Source organism: Oryza sativa, chromosome 11, assembly GCF_034140825.1.
Source record: "Oryza sativa Japonica Group chromosome 11, ASM3414082v1".
In the NCBI taxonomy this organism is placed as follows: Eukaryota; Viridiplantae; Streptophyta; class Magnoliopsida; order Poales; family Poaceae; genus Oryza; species Oryza sativa.
In genome coordinates, this window is record NC_089045.1 from 17358424 (window position 1) to 17373828 (window position 15405).

Below are 15405 nucleotides of genomic sequence, written 5' to 3' on the forward strand. Positions count from 1 at the left end.
TATAGTCTCTAGAGCATAGTGGAATAGAAATAGGATAGAATCTTCAGTCCCCGGAGTCTTCGGAAGAGTTCGGGTATGGCTCTAGTAGCTTTTCTTTCTTTTGTAAGACTTGTACTATTTATAGAATATTCTTCTCAATATATTTACAGTACTTTACTTCACTGTGATTATTTGAGTACCGACTTTATAAGATATTATTCGAGATATAATTGTCTAGCTAGCTTACTCGGGAGATGCAATGGTGTGGGTATAATGTTCATTTATATGAATACTCTTGAGTCACGACGGTGATTGTAGAGTAGTATTTGGTAGATAAGCGAGGTGCATAGGCTATTGAATATCATTATTTGCGGTTATATGCTGTGGATACGTCAAGATGGGCCGTTGATGGTGACAACTCAGTACGGGTATTCCACCGCGTGTGTATATAATCCTAAGTTACTTTCCTGGGGAGGGTACTTCTCCGTATTTAGCCCTGGTTGGATGACCATGACGGGTTGTCGCAAGGAACTCGGCAACCAGGGGTGGTATCTCGAAATACCAGGATGGCATCGTAAGGGGTATTGGCTATATAATCATATAGTACTACCTCCGTCCCAAATACTTGTCGCTTTGATTTTGTTTGTAACTTTTGATCATTCGTCTTATTCAAAAAATTATAGAATTATTATTTATTTTATTTATGACTTTCTTTATTATCAAAAGTACTTTAAGTATGACTTATCATTTTTTATATTTGCACTAATTTTTCAAATAAGACGAATGGTCAAACGTTGCATAAAAAAGTCAAAGTGACCACTAATTTGGGACGGAGGTAGTAGATAATATCGACTAAAGTGTGTATGTATATTAGAAGTATAGGAAATGATTTTTTTTCATATTTTTTCCACTTGGCCTAGAATTAGTATGTATGAGAATAGTGAATGCTTCTGATTCGTGTCACCCTACCCTTTGAATTAAACTGACCCATGCCTAGACTTTGATTATTACAAGTAACATATAAATATTAGCTCGGTTCTCTCTATTATAATTTTCTCTCGGGATTAAACACATACGATACCCTTGGAATACTTTTAGGTGAAATGATATAATTGTATATCCGCACGCTTGCAGATGAAATTGTAACCATAATATACCACGAGTGTTTCTGCGCCATTGCTGGTAATTATATTTCTAGTAATGTCGTTAAGAAATACCAACATAGGTAAAGATAAAGACAAATAAAACCCTGTCACCTGTCAACTTATAGAAGGAAACCCAAATAACAATAGATATATAAACTTAACGAACAAGAGAAGATAAAATAAAAGACGAGAGTCGTATAATAAGATAGGAGAAGGCACCTACGCCGATGGATAAACAAGCAAACACAACAACACCCCCAACCACTTGTGGAGAGAGAAGTAAGGGGTTGAAGACCATCAAATCGATCAACCATTGGCGGAATGGCCTCATTCGATTGTTCACCCTGCTTTTGCTTGATGAGGACGAGTTTGCACTCCCAGCACTTCTGAAAACCAGTTTACGTGAGACTCCAGAGTTATATATTCACCCCTTTGACCTTGCCAATCTTCCTCTCAAACGGTTCTAGGGGAGAACACCGTAGCGCAGCTGAGAATGAGAAAAGGAAGATCCATATCACTTCAATTGTTTTTAACTCTTAGATGATTAATATATGGTCCAAACTATCTTCCTAATTTTCTTCTCTCATAAAGTCATATTATCTTACTTTTGCATTTGAATCATCATTCTATATACCACTTACTACTATTGTGCAACTAGTCTATATAGAAAAAATAACAAAAAAAATACTTACATACATATGGACTATCCATATGAAAATAAATAATATTATCTATCTCGACTCATCTCTTTTTTTCTACTAATGATACCTTGTGTCTATATATATTGTAAGGATTGCTATAGGTAAAGTATACTTAGATAGAACCCATCTATATGGATTATTTTGCCATATACATTAGTGATGTTCTAAAGAAAAACCATCACCAATACTACCGGTCTGGTTTTTAAACCGATATCTCTAATTTATTATAGACGCATATTTTTAATTTATTATTAAATCCAGTGCACGGAGACGTTGGCAAGGACTTTGGCATAGTTCTCCTGACTTTATAAAGATGGAGCTGTTCTGACACAGTAGTGCGGCTTCTGTACGAGAGGACTGCCGCGTGTGCTCACCGCTGCTACCTAACCGCTCGGACGTTTTTTTTTTTCTGTTTCTTCTCTCTTTCTGGTCTATGCTATAAAATAAAATATTCTTACCTCACCGTGGGATCGCTTGACCATATAAGGCCATTAGCAAGGTGGTCGATTTTTATGACTGACAATATATTTAATGGGGTGCGCAAAATTAAACAGAGATGGTGACGTAGGTGTTTATGATGGTTCAGGTCCTTGGAAAGAGATAATACCCTATATCCAGTGTCCTATATCCAGTGTGTTTTTCTCTGTACCTATGTGGAAAAATGAACTGAGAAGCCAAGAAGAGGAGATATGTCGGGTTGTGGAGATGATCCGACCTCCTCTCTCGGGACCCCTGCCCCCTCTTATATAGGATGAGGGGGAGGGTTACAAGAAAAGTATCTACAAATCTCTCTATTCTATATCTATAAAAGATATGCAGGATCCCTAAGATTTATATCTTATCTAGGGAATCTCTCTTTCTTTATTTACAAGTACGTCGCATGGGCCTAGGACACTCGACCCACCCCATGAGGTGCGGCCCAAAGCTTATCGTTGGATACCCGGGTACCGTGTACCTCACAAAGGTGTTCAGGGAAGTTGTGATAAAAAAATTATTTGATTACAAACTTCACTACTATGTAAAAGATTCTTCCTTGCATAAAAACAAATTTTTACATGCGGGAGGGTGACCCGTATGTATCTGTGAAAATAAAAATTTTGCATGCGTGTAGAACAAGTGCATGCGAAAATCGGTTTTTTAATGCTAACGCGTAAGCGGTCTGATTGCTTAAAGGAAAAATCGCAAAAAGAAATTCCAAAAATCAAAACCCTAACCCTGGAATCCAAATGACAACGTTGCCGCTGCCGTCATCCTCATCATCATCGTCCTTGCATGAAACCGCCAGCAAATCCTTGCGCGGGGGGAGGGGGAAGGGGAGGGGGAGGGGTCGGAGGGGCGGCAGGATCTATGTGTAAGGGGGAGAGGGCAATGTGCCGGCAATCCCCAACCCTAGGTCGAATGATTTCTTCCGCGCTGTGCCATCAATGCAATAGGTTTTTCTTTCTATAATTCTCGTCTGGTCGTGTATTGCTGGTCTGGCTGCACCAGCAAGCGTGGACTTGTTGGTCATATTTTGATAAATCGTCCAAACGAATTACTAATAATTTAGTTTAAACAATACAGTATTAGTTATTATTAATAAATCTATCTATTATATAAAGTACATTAAACTTTCATTAAACTTTTCAGAAACGCTCCTAAACCACCACGTGGCGTCCTAAAAAACTCTTAAGCCGTCAAGTGGCACTCTAAAATATAACGAATAATTTTTCTTTAAATTGGTGGGGTCAATATTTCCAACATTAGGTCTAATAAACACCTGTCCCCACCTCCCCTCCCAGTACGTTACCTAATTTCCTCCGGTAGGTTTGTACGTACTCCCTTTCCCAATCTCTAATTTCAGTGTTAAATTTAAGTCACATGTTTTACTTTTTATTGTTGTTATATTTATAATTAAACAATGTCCATATTGTTGATTCATATTGTTCTATATATGGGCCATATTCTTTGCATCGCAACAAAATATAACCAGGAAATATTTTAATTATAAAAAGTTGACAACATATATTATGTCACCTTAAATAATTCTACAAACACGTCCCAAATTATATTGATGATATCCAATCTATCTATTATATACTAAAAATCTATTATACTTCCTATAAACGCTCCTAAACCGCCACATGCCACCCATATAAACGCTCTATAGCGTCACGTGCGGCTCTAATAAATTAGAATAAAATTTAGGAATTCTAAGAAAAAAGAAACAAATAGCCTTTGATTTTCACTAAATATAATAGACTCACCACTCCAATCCATTGGATTACATTTTTTTCTCTTTCTTAATAATAAAAGGTGTCCCTCTTCCCGTGGATGCAGGGTGTGTGCGGTTTGCACATTGGTATGTACCTCCTCTCCGTTTTTCTCTTTACGAATGTTTCTTTAATTTCTAACAGACCAAATTTGGCTATTCTTTATAAGAAATATTTTGGATACTTTAAATAATCATAACATCTTTTAACTTTTAATTATACGTTCTATTTGTATCATTACGTTATTTATGCATGATTAAAATCACAAATTAAAATTTGATACACCTGTTGACTATAATTGCACTTGTAAAAATTGCATTCATTTTATTTTGACCCTTTGCAAGTCGTTCAAACATAGTACCACATAAAGAGTTGAAATACCCTAGCCCGTTTAATCCATTTATTCTTTACAAACACTCTCAAGCCACCACATGGCACTCTAAAAAATAGAGAAATTCCAAGAAATTCTAAGAACAAACAAAATATTTATCCCATGATTTTAACTTAAGTCGGTGGACCCACTATTTTCATCCGCCAGATCAATTTAAACAAATCCTTCCACCTACACCATTGTCCCGTAAGTAGCCATGGCAACCGATACTCCTATACCGCCACGTGGCATCCTACAGACGCTCATAAACCGCCACGTGGTACTATAATAAATTATATAAATTTATAAAATTTCTAAGAAAAAACAAAATATCTATCCACTGATTTTCATTAAGTTAGGTGGACCCTTATTTTCCAACAATAGGTTTATCTAAAGAAAAATCCTACCTAACCCCAAACCGGGGTATACCATGGGCCTGTACGTTACATACGTTTCTTTTATAGGATAGTACGTACTTCCACCCATACTTCCCTCGATTTCTTCATATTTTTTACATATTTATTATCCTATTATTAGAGTTTGAAAAAAAAATTTTTTTATTAAATAATTCAGCAATTATAACACCTAAATCAAACAACTAATATTTATCCGCTTATATCTTTAAAATTATTTATGATTAAATCTTCAGCTAAAGACCAAATTTCCACAATAATTTAACTTTGAGGAAAAGATGTCATTTTGGATTATAATTTTAGACTTTTGCATGCCATTCAATAAATTGTAAAAATATGAAATAATAACAATATTATACACTTCATAATAATTAAATGATATCTACAATCATAAACGTAAAATAAAAATAACTATGAGTAATGTTCCCAAAATATTTAGTTAGAAAGCAAGAGTTATGCTAAAAAATAAGCAGCTATACCATAAATCATGGGATCCCCTAAATCATACAAGTAATATTTTTCTTATGTCTTTTGATTATTTTACATTTAAAGACCCATATTTGGGGTTATATTTTCTGACTTTTGCATGTCATTCAAACAATTATAAAATTATGAAAAATAATGATATATGTTTTATCATTGTATATAAGTTCACAATAAAGTAATGACAAAAGTAAAGTAAACCTAATAACACTGACTATTGTTCCAAAAAAATTACTTCTCCCATTCGGATAGTATAATAAATCAATAATAAAATTAGTAGATTTGTAGTGTTCATATTTTGTCCCATTTGACTTTCTCTTCATCTCCTCTCTCACTCAACTCATCTGTCTTATAATTTTTAACTAATTAACAACATAATATAAAAATGATCAATAATTGGAAAGCTAAATAATTATGATTCTTATGTTATATTTGATTTTTAGTTTATTTGAATTGTTATTTTATTTATAATTAAATAAATAATTCAAGATCCATATCACTCATATTTCACTTTACAAAAATAAAGAAATACACAATTTGAGCATACACACCTATCCTTTGCATGCTAACCAAATATAAAAAAACAGAGCTTTGTAAAAAATGACAATAAGTATTGTTGACTAAATCTCGACAGGACCCACCACATACCATGTCCTATACGGAAATAACCTGCGAATATAGGAGGAGTTCCGGATAAGGAAAGACAACCAGAGTTCTACATGGAAACGACAAGAACTACTCGGATTGTATCCATATTGGTTTCCCTAGTTATACTTGGACAAGAGGACACCTATGGGTATAAATATAAGGCCCCCTCTAGGAGGAGGGGAGACAATCAACAGAGACAATCAACACCCTCCACAATCTACGGAACAACAGAAGCCAACATACGCCAAGACAAGACGCCGGATATCGACTTCAGGGATAGGCACGGCTAGTCCCCTACGGTGTCTCTGGATATTGATAGGAAAGACATTGCGCTGTCTCTGATCTCGCCGGGCACGAACTCGAGGAGGAAGGCTACCCTGTTGTTGACTACGAGTCAGACCTTCAGACCGTCATGTCGACAACAGTTAGATAGGCTACCCCAAATATTGTACTGGTGTGATTATGGTGAATAAGAGCAATATCGGCTTCGGCCAACAGGATGTAGGGTTATTATCTGACAATTCAGGGGCCCGAACCTGTATAAAAATCATCGTCTCCGTCTCTTTTACCTCAGTCTCGCGTATACCCTAGCACCAACGATCCCCATACTATGCAAATACTGGAATCGCGACATCAAACGTCGACAGTGGCGCACCAGGTAGGGGGATTTTGGTGCTTCAGGATTTCGACGAGATGGGTTTAAGAGATGGACTCTCCGACAACAAGCTACTCGACGACTTTAGCTGTGGGGAGATCCAACCTGTCTAAGTACATCTCCCGACGAGATCGGAACCATCGTCATCAACAATTCGATCTCTCGAGATCGACCAAGCCTCAAGATACGCGACGTACCAAAAGATGTCAGATCGCATGATATCGAACGAGTACGTGACAAGGTAATTGATAGATTGGTTTTTTAAATTGATCTACTAATTTCATAGATACATCCGGCATGTATCTACAAAGGTACACAATATTTTATCTGCAATTTATCATACCTATTCAGATCATACAGCATTGTCAGATCTATAATTTATTATGTTTAATTACCTAAAGCATGTTTTTTATACAATATATATTGTGCAAGTGTCCCCGATGTTAAATCGACAACGGTTTAATGCTGGGGGCTCGCTCTATTTTCCTATGTATATATCATGCTTATTTACGGTTTACATAATGCCCTGATATTTAATCTGCTCGTTATATCCTGATAATGCTAGAAGATCCATGCAGTTTTTTGAGTACATACTCGATATTATCTGCTATATATCTTGTCTTCTAGAAAATATTTTGCAGGAACAATTGAGCACTCGAGTAGGTTGTGGTCAAGTACACCGCATTATCGAGGACGATCTCGACAAATGCAGAGTCGTCGTGCCCAACCTACCAACGAAGACCGATGACCTATCTCATAGCACCGGCCATGGCTGGACTATTTGAGAAAAAGTTGTTAACGGATAATTCCTTGTGAACGTTGTCGGTTTGATCACCCGACATGATTGCGAACGGACATCCGGATATGCTACTAGTTGGGTGTGTGAGTCATGCTGGCCACATGAGATGCACATGTAATAAACCAACTCTAACGCTTCCATTGGTGCAACCTCAGATGGTCGAGGTATGACTACAGCAATAACGCAGCGGTCCTCGTACTACGACTTCAAATGATCGAGAGATACCTACTCACTGGTTCTCAACTAGTCAATCGTAGCGATCTCTCGTACATTTACTTCTAGTGGTTGAGTTACGACTACTACCTGGTTCTTGACCAGAGGTGTAGCGATTCTCCCATTACCTCTACTTCAACAAAGTTGATATCAGGTGCACAGTATCGCCAAGTGTTTTACCCAGAGATCCCTTACCACAAAGACACCTAGCGTTGAAACCTATCCTAATGTCCCTTTACGTCGTCCTGACAAGGCCTCCGAGGAACCTAAGGGAACTTTGGTTGGGGACGCCCAGAGCGGATAAGGCCTTGTCGGATTCTTCAGAGACGAAAGACCATGTAAGATCTAGTCGTGTAAGAGTTCTCGCCGTGCGTATTAACCAAGCCGTGTAATCGGAAATAGATTTTCCAACTTCATGGCTGGGGGCTAGGATCAGTGCTTGTTCAACCGAGGCAGGTCAAAGGTCCAAGAGCCTCATTATCCGAGAACGATTCTCCGATGACAAGGCTGGGGGCTAGGGAGAGTGTATAACTTAACAAACTGACTGATCGAAGTCGGTAGACGCTCATATACAAAACATTGGAAAATTCTATTCGACATTATCGAAGACTCCATGTCTCTATGGTTCTACACCAAGATTGACTAAGGCGAGTACGACAAATGTTGACAAGGCTCCGTCGCAGACTCTACGCCTACTCGATTACTCGAGAACGGTTGGTGGATCTCGACAAGGAGTACGGAATGAAGAGATGGTGTACCCGCCGAGATAAAATTTCTTGACTTCAATCCAAATTCTCGATTACAGCAAGACGGGAGACTTAGTCGTATGCTCTCTACTTTCTTAGTTGACATCAGAGATTGACTCAGACAAACCCTTTAGGTGCCCGCACGAGGTTGATAAAGGAAGTCTAACGTTATCTCTGAACTCATCGAGAACGGTCACATGAGCTCGATAACAGTTACTCCAAAGTCTGCGCGTGGTTGAGAATATGAATTCGTTCATTTGCATTGAAGTCGGGGGCTACTGTCAGGATTATGGATACCACATACCTAATAGTAGTTGACTAAATCTCGGCAGGACCCACCACATACCATGTCCTATACGGAAATAACCTGCGAATATAGGAGGAGTTCCGGATAAGGAAAGACAACCAGAGTTCTACATGTAAACTACAAGGACTACTCGGATTGTATCCATATTGGTTTCCCTAATTTTACTTAGACAAGGGGACACCTATGGGTATAAATATAAGGCCCCCTAGGAGGGGGAGACGATCAACATAGACAATCAACACCCACCACAATCTACAGAACAACAGAAGCCAACATACGTCAAGACAAGACGCCGGATATCGACTTCAGGGATAGGCACGGCTAGTCCCCTACGGTGTCTCCGGATACTGATAGGAGAGACATTGCGCTGTCTCTGATCTCGCCGGGCACGAACTCGAGGAGGAAGGCTACCCTGTTGTCGACTACGAGTCAGACCTTCAGACCGCTATGTCGACAACAGTTAGATAGGCTACCCCAAATATTGTACTGGTGTGATTATGGTGAATAAGAGCAATACCGGCTTCGGCCAACAGGATATAGGGTTATTACCTGACAATTCAGGGGCCCGAACCTGTATAAAAATCATCGTCTCCGTCTCTTTTACCTCAGTCTCGCGTATACCCTAGCACCAACGATCCCCATACTATGCAAATACCGGAATCGCGACATCAAACGTCGACAAGTATTATATCACCTCAAATCAATGTACATCTTCTGTAGCACACTTAAGGCATCACGTGTTATGTCTTAATTAAAAATAAAACCTTACAAATTGTAAGAAAAGACATGTGACCATCAATTTGTACTTAATAGGTGGATCCATTATTTTTAACCAATATATATAATTTTAGAGAAAATCTTAAGCTGTCATGTGCTACATCTTAAAATTTAGAAAAAAAGGATATTAGAAATTTTGATAAAAGAAACAGGATCATCGATTTTCACTTAAATCATTTTGAACAAAACACCCCCTCCACTTCGCCCTCCTCTCACATGGGCACAACAGAACACTAGCCGTCCCCTCCCCTCTCAGCTTGTATGAATCTGAACCAACAAAAAAGAGAACTAACTTGATGGTACAAATAAGGAAAGCATGTTTACTAATAATAATAGTTATTTAGGATTTGTTAAAAAAGGCTACCAAACATTCAATTAAACAAGACAAAACATTTTACTTTTTAGTTTACGTTTAATTATTTGTCCGACAAGTTTCCAAACAATCTAAATATTTACTTTTGAAACATGGTTGGTATTTATACAGATGATAGATAACTATTTATACGAATGAATTAAATATATATTTTTTAAAAGCTAACAAATAGTTTAGAAAAATTATGTAGAAATAGTACTTTTGAAACATGGCAGTTATCATCCTGTTGATATTTCGCCCATCTAAATTTTTCAAACGCATCCTGAAATACATGCCCGCGCAATACGCGGGTTCCCTTACTAGTTAATGAAAAATTAGAAAATTGCCGTTGATTTATAGACTAATATAAAAAGCACGAGTTGTTAGGTGCAATTAATACCGCGATTACAATTAGCGCCGGATTAACCCTGCAATTAGCGCTTCTCAATCCCTCTCCTCGCCAAAAAAAAAAAAAAGTCACCCAGAACCGCCGCTGCGCCTCCTCCTCCTTCCGCCGCCGCTGAGCCGCTCTTGCTCCTCTATCGCTGCGCCGCTCCTGCTGGCCCGCATCACCGACGCGCCCATCCACACCCACACCTCGCCAGTGCTGACACCCCTGCGACATTGCCGCCGCCCCCCGCGATTTGCCGTTATTCCCCTAGATCGGGTGTTGCCACATCGCCGTCCACGCCTGCGGTTCCTCCCCTCTCCCCTTCCGTGATCTCCCTCTCCACACCCACGGTTCCTCCGCTCTCCCCTTCCGCAATCTCCCTCTCCACGCCCGCGGTTCTTCTGCTCTCCCCTTCAGACGCCATAGCCGATCTCCTCACGGCCGTTGCCATCGCGACCACCATCGATTCCTGACCGCCAATTCGGGGTCACGGTGACCGAGCCCCCGCCGATCGTCCCATCACGCCACCCCTTCGCCACTCACTGCCAGGTCGTCATCCATCGTTCCTCCTCTACTCACGATCCCCAACATGGTCCATCAGAATCGTTTGTGCTCTCCGCTCTCTCCAAGGTGAGTCATGGAAATCTTCTCTTGTATCAATTTCATACCGTTATGTATCTCATCTCTCAAACGATGAACTTTTGTTCATCTCACGATGATGAACAGTATGGTCACGAACAGTTATGTACCTCATATCTCAATGGATGAAATTTTAATGCCAATAAAATATACAGATCGATAAAAAAAATGCCAATTAGTAAATAGAATGCTGCATACTGAAATTTTGCACTCGATATATAATTGAAGAATCACATGATTTTAACAAAATACACTGGAGTTGAGGGATAGTTCAAAGCATGTCATTTGAGAGATGAGGTAATTGACTGAAAGCCGGTAGCAAATATCATATACTTGTTTTAGTGGATAGGTAGATGGATAATTGTTGGGTGCGGGTTTATTCTCCACTGTATTTGTTTTTCTGAATTTGGCATCGTCTTCTATATGAATTTTATATCCTTGGACAGCAATGTTTCTAAATTTTTTTAAAGGGGACCATGTGTCTGAAATTGAACATCTGGAGAAAGGTTCTGTCATTGCTTATTTGCCAGCCTTCTAGCAAGAGTTTTGCTGCGAGTTATTGCATGACATAACGGCAGCTTGCAGTATGAATTGGAACACACAAAGTCAGAATAAAACAATCAAACTTTATGCTCATGATTATATTCCCATTTGTAGATACTATATTCCCATTGGATGTGGGTAAGATGGGATTCATTTTTTGGTCCATTTTTTACCATTGAATGGTGAGCAGTACTTCCTTGTTGATTCCTGACTCCCATCTGAACACAGAGGACTTGGAGCTGCTACATTACGTTGACAGCGACTATGCTTTCACCTCCCGCCTTCGTCACGGCTACTTAGCAGGAAGGTCTTCCCATGGTGCTCGATCACATCGCCGCCTCCGCGCACTTGCTCTTTCCCCGACGGTCGATGCTGGCACCGTGCCGCTCCACCTCAGGCAGAGAAGATTAGATCGCCTCCACGGCTCCGCCATTCCGAATCCGGCCAGTTCTGCAAATGAGGCTGCTGACATCATCGATCCGCCATCTCGCACAGCTTGATGGGCATCATCGCTCGCCTTTGCCTCATGACCTTTCCGTTGCCAACTATCGAAGCTGCCTAAATTTACTAGCAGGTTAATAAATTCATCTGGGTTTCTTTGCTAATCATCTTTACCTAATATATATTGGATCTAATTCTTTGTTGCTTTGGTTATATTATTGTATTTTCAGGTCATCGGTTGAAACCATCCATGTGCTGAATAGGTCTCAAGATAGGAGCAAGTTCCGCAAGACGTGCATTGGACACAGCCGTCGCATCGCTCCTCTGCAGCAGATCCACGCACCGGCCACCGCCTTCACAACATGATTTGGAGGTGGAGAAGCTTGGTGTGCCCTCGACGAGTTCTTCCACAAATTTACTACCCTCGATGATGGCCCAGGCCGCGGCGGCTTTGTCGGCTTCTTCGACAACACTAATGTCTACCTTGCCAACAATATGTGAGTTAATTTCTTCCTCTCTGCTTTCTGAAATACTTTTCAATGTGAACACTAGCAATGTGAATCATCTGATATTAAGAAGGTCATTACTTTCAGAAATACTTCTATAAAAGTTTGTGTGCATGGATTGTTCTAAATGTTTTGTTTTGTAGATATATACAATTTTCATCAATACAAATTGTTAGTTAGCTCATATGCTCCTTGTTGATGCAAATTTTGTCATGTAAGTACTGTATTCATGGTTGTTGGATGTAGGTATCAATTAAACCATATTCTTTATTATCAACGTATAACCAATTTAAGCTCAATTTTATGGTTTGCTGCCGTTGGTATAGAATATGCACTGTTTAATTAAATATATAAGTCAAAGCTGTTATCTATCAGTTTGTATGTTTCTATTAATGATATTTTGATGCAATGGATAGGATGGCTGTTACGGAATGTAGCGAATTCTTGATGAAATGTACTTTCTAATATTAATTGATCAAATTTGAGTATGGAGGCCCTTTGCTTGTCGACTAAGTGACAACGTCATGGCTAGGGATGCACTGGTGTTTTTATATTTGGATCTCAAGCCCTCGTATCTGGTTCTCCAGCTGAATGTGTTGATGCGATGACTGCAGCTTACCAATGGATGACTCTGTCATCTTTTCGCTGGCTTGAAGAACTCTGCAGAGAAGCAGAGGTAGGATATGTTGACATCAGGTGCTTAACTGAAACCCGAATAGAATCCATTTATTTTGACTTCAAACTGATGTTCAGATCTGACATTTGGTGCACAACATGCAGTTGGGGGTTTTGACGTTTCTTAAGTTTTTTTCATTGAACTTGATCAGCCAAATAAGCTATTTTAGACGTGATTCATGACCTGTTAGTCTGAAGCGAAAGCAGAATCAGATTCAAGAAATGCAGATGTAGAACTATCCAATCATATCGATCGAGCACAATCTTGTCATGCCATTGCCAGACATCCATTCTTGCACAAAGCAAACTCCACTCAAGATTGTTAGATAATGCATGTACATCAAAATAAAGATATATGCTTTTCTCTGCTGAACTGCATATTCTGGATCAATCATCCATGGTCATCCATACTCAAAAATTTTGTTGGTATATCAGTCATGGAAATTACATTTTATTTTTTCTTCCTTTTCACCTAAACTCACAGTCTGCATATATTTTATACGGTCCCTTCTTAATGTTTGGGGCTTAGCTATTAGTATTTACAAATTCATACATGTGAGTGTTACCTCAATATGTATTATCTGATCTATACAAGTTCATACTGAACTGGTATTATACAATGTACACAAACTATTTGATTCTATAATGGACTTAGTAGATATGTACTTACAAAATCCAAGTTATTGTCTGAACATGCACTTGAAATATATTTAAATTCAGTGTGGAAACATGCTCTAGAAATATTTCTAACTTAAGTGTGTGAACAGACTTTTGCAAGTGTTGTTTTCTCCCAAGGTGCCTTGCACGTGCACGATTACTAGTTTATTAAAAGGACTGGGCTCGTATAGCCAATCTTACAGGACAACCCCTTTTGGGTGGAAGCAGATCCTCTGACATGCAGTTGAGTCACTGATATGTGGGTCCTACTTTGCTATGGCCCACACGTCAGTGACTCAACTGCACAGCAGTTAAGTCACAGAATCTCTTTCCCTTTTGGGTACAGAGAACATACATAAAAGTCCTGAATTTAGCAAACGACTATAGAAAATCTGTACACTTAACATCACCGCTCCTACCACTAACATGTGGGTCCCACAATCTATAGTGTTACACCACATTTTAGCGAGTACTTCCCTATTTCCCTATTGACTCACTCCAAATTTCAAAATCACCTACTTGTTCAATAAGAAAAATCATATTATTACTTAGACTAAATAAGTGTTTTATTAATTGATTTAATAAGCTAGAAACTCAATTTATTTTCCATTGCAACGTACGGGCTCTAGGCTAGTACAAGAAAAGCAATCAAGTCCTCCATGCATGCCTTGCTGGATCTGTCGTCAAAGATGACTTGATTGCCCATAGCAAAGCTGCACCAGATTTTGCCTTGGCTCAATCCCTCAACGAGGTTTTGGCTTTGGCAAACCTGATGGAACTCAGCCTTACCACAGAAATACACTGTCAGAGTCTCAGAGATAAAAAGAGAAAGCAACACACCTGGATCAGCCTAGGAGCTGAGCCATAGCTGGGGCCTCCAAACATTGGAGGTAGAAGCTTCATTACTGCAGTTTTTTCAACGTAGAAGCGTGCTATGGTTGCCACCTTTAATTCTTGCATGCCGGAGAGGGACAATATGGTCGGCGTTACCAACCCTTGATCCGATCTGACTATGACCCAATTGACGATAGCAGCAAGAAAGGTAGAGACATGGTGAGCAAACTCCGGCAAAACCACCGGAGGCAGTCGCGATGGCGCTATGATGAGGACGACTAGCGTCGACTACAACCTCGAGCACCAAAGGAAACTCTCAACTACAAGAAAATTTGACACACAGGACAAGTCCGACGACGGATCTACAAAGAAAAGGAGCCCCCAACCTCTCTTCCCCCATCGCCGGCGGCGAACCACCGGAGACGAGGAGGGATCGGAGAGGGTTCTGAGAGGAGAAGGAGAAAGGAGTTATCGTTGGGATCAACATATCACTTCCTCGAGAAGATTTTTGTTTAAAAAATTATGTACATGGCTACTGGCTACCTTTGCTGTCTTGCAGATCGAATTGTCACATAAACGCCACGTCAATGCCACGTCAAATGAAGACCGAGTCAAATTAGCAACGTAGGCGTCACGTCAGTAAAAACCGCCGAGGGACCTCATTTACACTGGTTTTAACAATTGAGAGACGCGTTGTATCTGGTTTTCTGGTTGAAGGACGAAAATCGGATTCGTCGACAAGTTTACAGATCTCAGATGAACTTATTCCATTCACGAACGGACGAACCTCCTAGCAGATCGGCCGAGTCATGAAATGGTACCAAAGGGCCCAGTGGCGACGCTGGGCTGGGCTATCAATCTTTTCTGTCCTCTACCTGC

The 15405-nt window shown here is 39.6% G+C and overlaps 1 long non-coding RNA gene across 2 annotated transcripts; it reads left to right on the forward strand.

The window, feature by feature from the left end:
• Window positions 1-10319: 10319 nt before the first annotated feature.
• On the forward strand, window positions 10320-13714 carry LOC9269434 (uncharacterized). 2 transcript variants are annotated; one of them, XR_010737916.1, is made up of 5 exons: window positions 10320-10861; window positions 11642-11987; window positions 12085-12351; window positions 12893-13056; window positions 13141-13714. It is a non-coding gene; the product is annotated as an uncharacterized lncRNA (long non-coding RNA). The 2 variants fall into 2 exon arrangements; XR_010737915.1 differs by having other exon boundaries at window positions 12975-13056.
• Window positions 13715-15405: the final 1691 nt, after the last annotated feature.